Source organism: Engraulis encrasicolus, chromosome 6 (genome assembly GCF_034702125.1).
Source record: "Engraulis encrasicolus isolate BLACKSEA-1 chromosome 6, IST_EnEncr_1.0, whole genome shotgun sequence".
Classification (NCBI taxonomy): Eukaryota; Metazoa; Chordata; class Actinopteri; order Clupeiformes; family Engraulidae; genus Engraulis; species Engraulis encrasicolus.
Window position 1 is genome coordinate 7,260,491 of NC_085862.1, and position 7,500 is coordinate 7,267,990.

Sequence of the window (7,500 nt, forward strand, 5' to 3'; positions counted from 1 at the left end):
TAAACAAAAACTGAATAAACGAAAAAGAAAACCGGCCTCAATCAGGCAACTTAAATTTCAACTATAACAAAATACTTTCAAGATACAAACTTCCTTGCACTTACTTTCTTTCTAACACAGCCTCGCAGCAAGCGTGTGTCAACCTCACTCTCTCTCCCCAGAATGAGAAAGGCCTGCCCTTTTAAAGAGCGTACAATCTTCCACTTACTGCTGATTGGTTCACTATTCAACCAATAGGAAAATAAAGTTACAAAAAGTATTAAAAACACACTTTCAAATCCCCATACAAAATATCACAATATTCCCAAACCAACAATAAAAATATTACAAAAGACACAAACAATAATGACATTCCTACATGTTTGCAATAAAGAGATATAATAATATTTACTCAAAACATTTCACTTCCGGGTGCCGAACGTTCTCAACACTGCCAGATCAGTGTTTAAAAACTTTGGTTCCGAGAGGCTCTGGTTTCCCCCCGGACCCAATTGCTGACGCACCAGAATGTGAGTAGAGCGGAATGTTTGAATGTAGCGTGATGTTGTTGAAATGCGTGTGGATTTATGGAGCAAAGACAACGGGTACCGCGTTGCTTGCTAAGATGGTGAGTAAATGAATGCTTAGACAATTGTGTACATGTTACTGTGCGTGTGTGTCATCTCGCGCTAACCGCGGTAAAAAGAAACTTCTACTGAAGGAATGTTTGGAAGGCTACAGGTGCTGCGTGCGCATGCGCGTGTGTGTCAGTGTCTGAATGAAAGTGTCTGTGCATGTAGGCGAGTGTAGGTGAGTGTAGGTAGGGCATGTAGTGGCGTTTCTGTGAAAAATGTCATTACCATGTAACTACCATCCCTCATTTTTCACATTTCCTCCCCCTTCGGTTGGCTCGCCATCCTGGCGAGACAGGAAGTCGGCTACCGGGTTTTCCACCCCTGCCCTGTATTTCACGGTGAACCTGAAGGGTTGCAAAGACAGAAACCAACGTGTAATACGTGCATTAGAGTCTTTCATTCGTCCAAACCATTGCAACGCTCTGTGGTCAGTCTCTAGCAAAAAGTCTCTTCCCAGCAGATAGTACTTGAAAGTCTCTAGCGCCCATTTCACGGCAAGGCACTCAAGCTCCACCACCGAGTACCTTGTTTCTCGGGGGAAAAGCTTTCGGCTGATGTAAGCCACCGGCCTCTGCTGCTCTGCCTCCCCCTGGAGAAGGACTGCCCCCAGCCCAACACCAGAGGCATCGGTTTGCACCGTAAAGGTCTGTTCAAAGTCTGGGCTCTGCAGCACAGGCTCACAAATGAGAGCCCCTTTCAAATCCTGGAAGGCCTGCTCCTGCACCTCCCCCCACTCCACCGTTGTAGACCCCGACTTGCGAGTCAGGTCAGTGAGGGGTGCAGCCCGGGCAGCGAAGTTCGGAATGAACCTCCGATACCACCCGGCAAGGCCCAGGAAAGAGCGGACGTCCTTCTTGGTCCGTGGTCGCGGGCAGTCTCGGACCGCCTCGACCTTGTCCTTCTGCGGCTTGATGACCCCATTGCCAATGATGTGGCCCAGGTAACGGACCTCCTGCTGGGCCAGGGAACATTTCTTGGGGTGGACGGTCAGGCCCGCCTCGCTGATGCGCTGGAACACCTGGGTCAGGTGTTGGAGGTGCTCCCCCCAGGTGGCGCTCCATACCACGACGTCGTCGAGGTAAGCGGCGGCGAAGCCCCCCATGCCCTCCAGGACATGGTCCATGAGTCTTTGGAAGGTCGCCGGTGCCCCCTGCAGGCCAAAGGGCATGGTTGTGAATTGGTACAGGCTTTGAGGGGTGCGGAAGGCGGTGTACTGTTTTGCCCCCTCGGCCATCGGCACCTGCCAATAACCCCTGCAGAGGTCAAGGGTCGTGATGTACGACGCCCTCCCAAGCCCCTCGATCAAATCGTCCAGTCTGGGCATTGGGTAGGCATCGAATGTGGACTGAGAGTTCAATTGTCTAAAATCGATGCAAAAGCGGATGCTGCCATCCTTCTTTGGGACCAGCACCACGGGACTGCTCCAGCTGCTGCTGGACCGCTCGATGACCCCCAGCTGCTTCATTACATCCAGCTCCTCCTGCAGAGCGGGAAGCAACCGCTCTGGGATGCGGTACATCCTCTGCCGCACTGGATTAGTGTCTTTAAGCTGGAGGTCATGCTCCACCAACGAAGTGCGCCCAGGCTGCTCGGAAAACAGCCCAGGCGGGATGATGGCCCGCAACTCCTCTGCTTGCTGCGCTGTCAGGTGGGAGACATCCGGGTCGGTTGGGGCGGCAGCTGCAGGGAAGAACTGCTCCTGCGGCTCCACGTCACCCTCCACGTCCTGCACCAGGAGCTGCAGGCTGGGCGTCCCCCGCTCATGCCACTCCTTTAGCAGGTTAATGTGGAAGACCTGCTTGTTCTTTCGTCGTCCCGGCATCTCCACCTCGTAGGTCACCGGCCCCAGCTGACGTGTCACGGTGTAGGGACCTTGCCAGCGGGCCAGCAACTTGTTCTCTGTCGTTGGCAACAGCAAGAGAACCTGCTGCCCGGGTGTGAAGCTCCTCTGCCTCGCTCTCTGGTCATACCAGCGTGCCTGGGTCTGCTGGGCCTTGGTCATGTTCTCCTCCACCAAGCTGGCCATCTGCCCCATCTTCTCCTGGATCCTCAGGACGTAGGAGAGCACGCTGTCTGGCTCCTGGGGTTTTGGGGTCACCCAGGCATCACGGAGTAGGTCCAATGGGCCCCGGACCTGGCGTCCATACAGCAACTCAAATGGGGAGAAACCAGTGGAAGCCTGTGGTACCTCCCTATAGGCGAAAAGGAGGTATGGCAACCACTGGTCCCAGTCTTTGCCGTTCTCTGCCACGAACTTTCGCAGCATTGACTTCAGGGTTTGGTTGTATCGTTCCACCAGCCCATCAGTCTGGGGGTGGTAGGGAGTGGTCCGTATCCCCTTAATCCCCAGCAAACTATACACTTGTCTAAGTGTCTTGGATAAGAATGCGGTGCCTTGGTCTGTCAAAATTTCATGGGGTATGCCTACACGTGAAATCAGTTGTAACAGTGCTCTTGCAACTGACCCTGCCGTTATCTTTCGAAGGGGGAATGCTTCCGGGTAACGTGTGGCATAATCACACATGACTAAAATGAATCTGTGCCCTGACCTGGTTCTTTCCAAGGGACCTACAATATCCATCCCTATCCTCTGAAATGGAACGCCTATGATGGGAAGTGGTTGCAGAGGGGAGGGTTTAGCTTTGTGTTTGCTAGTGAGTTGACAGGTAGGACATGTGCGACAGTATTTCTGTACATCAGTGTAGAGCCCAGGCCAGTGAAAGCGTTGTGCAATTCTCTCCAGGGTCTTAACAGTACCCAAATGCCCCGCCCAGGGTATATCATGCCCGAGACTGAGCACTCTGTCTCTCAGACATTTTGGCACAACCACCTGCTCTACACTGCCATCTTCAGGTTGGTGGTACAATAGGTCATCTCTCACAAAGTAGTATTCACCAGTTAGCTCCTTAGCCACACCAGTTTGCACACCATCAATTTCTGTCACTTTAGCAAATGCCTCCTTCAAAGAGTCATCATTCTTCTGCAGATCACTAAGGTTATGGGGAGGCTTCCACACATCTTCATCAACAGGTTTTGGCAACTGGCTGACAACCTTATCTGCTGTGCCCTGCAGCTTAGCCCGTCTACGTTGTCTACGTGTCTTGGGCATTCTTGTAGCAACAGGGGAATCAATGTCACATTGACTATAGGGCAACACCTCACACAATTGCTTCTGTGCCTCTTCCTGAGCGTCCTCCTCAGCAAACTGCTTAGCCATGGCCCTTGTGACGACCATGCTAACAGGCACTGATGACAACACCAGCTCAGGCAAAATAAGGACATCCTGACCCAGCACTACAGGATACCGTAATCCTTGTACTAGGCCTGCCCTCAACAAAAAGGCTTGCCCCTGAACCTCAAGACAAATATCTGCCACAGGGTACACATGCTCGTCTCCATTCACACAACACACCCTAAGTTGCTCTGTACTCAATACAGCTGACTTATCGATCAGGTGTGGCTGGACTAGGGTGTGTGTGCTGCCAGTGTCAAGTATAGCAAATGTGGGTTTGTCTTTTACAGATACCGGGATCGTCCGCACTTTGGACATCACATCATCAGCTCTTGGGACATTACAAAAACTGGACCCCTGAGCTTTTCTGTTTGGGCAGTCTCTGGCAATGTGGTTAGGTTTACCACAGTTATGGCATGTGAAAGGCGGCCTCTGTGTGGTAGCTGCGGGTGCCGGGTGTCTAGGTGGTGGTGTGTAGGGGCGTGTAGGAGGCCTAGGTGATGGGGTGTAAGGGGAAGTGTAGGTGTGGTGCGGTGGCCTAACCTGACCTAACCCCCTAGGACCAACTCCCCCACCAGGAACCCCAGACTTACCATTGCTGGCTGGTCGGTTGTAGTTCTGGCTCCGGAACACCTTCGGACCCGGTCGAGCTGCCAGGAACGCCTCCACGAGTTCCGCTGCCTGCTGGCCCGTGGCTGGGTTATGCTCCTTGACCCAGACCCGGATTTCAGGAGCTAGGGTGCGCAGGTACTGCTCCAGGACCAGGATTTCTCCAATCTGCTCCACAGTCTTTCCTGCCGGTCTCAACCTTTTCTTGTACAGGTCCATCAGTCGGTTGTACATCTCCCGAGGGGTCTCCTCTCCTCGGACATCTGGCTCCCGGAAACGCTGCCGGTACGTCTCGCCGTTGATTTCATATTTGCTGAGGATTGCTGCCCTCACTTTGTCGTAGTCCAATGTTTCGTTCATGTCCATCGCGACATATGCTGCTCGGGCCCGTCCCGTCAGGTATGGGACCAGGTAGATGGCCCAGTCTGCTCTCGGCCACCTGTAGGCCACGGCAAGTCTTTCAAACGTTGTCAGATACTGTTCAATATCATCTCCTTCTTCCAGCTTTGGCACTGCTGCCCTTGTCCAGGAAACAGGAGTCAGTGCGGCTGGGCCCAATGTAGAGGGTGGTGCTACTTGCTGTGCTGGAGGCTGCGTCGGTGCTGCTGCAGCTGGTGCTGGAGCTTCCACTGCTGCTGGCGCCACTGCTGCGACGGGTGCTGCTGCGACGGGTGCTGGAGCTTCTACTGCAGGTGCTGCTGCTGCTGCCGGTACCGGGAAACCTGGTGGTGGCCCCACTGGGTTGTGTTGAGGTCTCCGCTGTAGTAGAGCCCCACCGCCGTCATCATCTGGCTGCCGATGCTGCCACTCACTTGCCTTTCGACGATATCTGTCAAGCTCGTCGTACACATTGTTGAGCTGAATCTGGACGCTGCGCCATCTTGATTCTTGCTTCTGCGCCTCACTTTGCTGGGCCAGCATAGACTTCTGCAGCAGACTGTACAGCGCGTTCATGTCCAGGGTCTGTGGCACCCCATCTGCTCCGCCCATGGCTCCGCCCATGGCTCCTCCCGTGGCTCCTCCCGTGGCTCCGCCCATGGCTCCTTCGGTCTTCTTACCAGCATCATGCTCCTCCACCTCTTCTACAGTCACGTCCTCCACACCATCTTGGGGTAGGCGTCGATACGCCATACTGCGTTTAGGCTGAACCCGTCTGCCTGTTGCTGTCGTCTTCTTCCCGATCTTCTTAGGCGCCACTGTCACCACTTCTGAACACCACTTGTGAGAAAGGGGCTTCTCTACCCCCAACTCATGTCAGGACTGGCCCTCACAAATAGCGGTTAAAAGAAGACGGAAACTTGGCAACTGAAAATATCGTGGATACGGGTGCGAATTTATTTACAGTGCGGAAGTGATACAAAAATATGATAAACAAAAACTGAATAAACGAAAAAGAAAACCGGCCTCAATCAGGCAACTTAAATTTCAACTATAACAAAATACTTTCAAGATACAAACTTCCTTGCACTTACTTTCTTTCTAACACAGCCTCGCAGCAAGCGTGTGTCAACCTCACTCTCTCTCCCCAGAATGAGAAAGGCCTGCCCTTTTAAAGAGCGTACAATCTTCCACTTACTGCTGATTGGTTCACTATTCAACCAATAGGAAAATAAAGTTACAAAAAGTATTAAAAACACACTTTCAAATCCCCATACAAAATATCACAATATTCCCAAACCAACAATAAAAATATTACAAAAGACATAAACAATAATGACATTCCTACATGTTTGCAATAAAGAGATATAATAATATTTACTCAAAACATTTCACTTCCGGGTGCCGAACGTTCTCAACACTGCCAGATCAGTGTTTAAAAACTTTGGTTCCGAGAGGCTCTGGTTTCCCCCCGGACCCAATTGCTGACGCACCAGAATGTGAGTGGAGCGGAATGTTTGAATGTAGCGTGATGTTATTGAAATGCGTGTGGATCTATGGAGCTAAGACAACGGGTACCGCGTTGCTCGCTAAGATGATGAGTAAATGAATGTTTAAACAAAATGTACATGTTACTGTGCGTGTGTGTCATCTCGCGCTAACCGCGGTAAAAAGAAACTTCTACTGAAGGAATGTTTGGAAGGCTACAGGTGCTGCGTGCGCATGCGCGTGTGTGTCAGTGTCTGAATGAAAGTGTCTGTGCATGTAGGCGAGTGTAGGTGAGTGTAGGTAGGGCATGTAGTGGCGTTTCTGTGAAAAATGTCATTACCATGTAACTACCATCCCTCATTTTTCACACCCCCGAATCCCGTAGCATCACAGGATTGTTGGGGTTTTTTTCCCCTTCATTTTTTGGTGATATTCTTTTTTTCTTTCTTTGTTGCAAAATGTAGGCTACAAGTTGAGATCTTGGAGAAGCCACTGAATGCTTCGCAGAACAGTAATGCTTAACAGAAAGTATTGGTCCATCTAAAAGCTAACAAGTTGTCTTTGAATGGGGCTAAGTTCATGACTTCTCTATCAACAGGAGAAACTTTTCTCTGTCTGATTTCTCTGTTTTCTACTTAACCCATTGGGTCCTGGAGATACGCTGCATTCAGGTTCTTGAGATTTGAGCTGTTTGATTAAAAATGTGGGTAATGAAGGTAGCTTTTAAACGCAACTCATTTCATGTCTGTATGTGCTTTGGAGGCTGAGATATTTAGGGTTTAATAGGTAGAGGACACCCTTTCCCAAAAAGGGCTTAGGACAAAATGGGTTAAAGAAGTTAGCACATACAAAAGTCCACAGATTCATCACATAGGCCTACAGTACTTACCTGTTAGGTAAGGTATCATTGTAAAGTTTAGAATCTGCACTATCAGATTAACTATATAATCCGGGCCAACTAGTGGCCCGTTGTTGTGGTACACAAAGTACTTTACCTTTAAAAGGATTTTTCTACTTTAGTGGTGACTTCTGGGATGCATTTCTTGAAACTAGTTGTTACAGTTTTTTTCAATTGCTAACAAGCGCTTACCCATACTATGGATACTTTTTCTAAACTCTTAACACAGACTATCGCCTACCAAACACAATTGGCCAAACGGTTAATTTTCTTCACAAAAG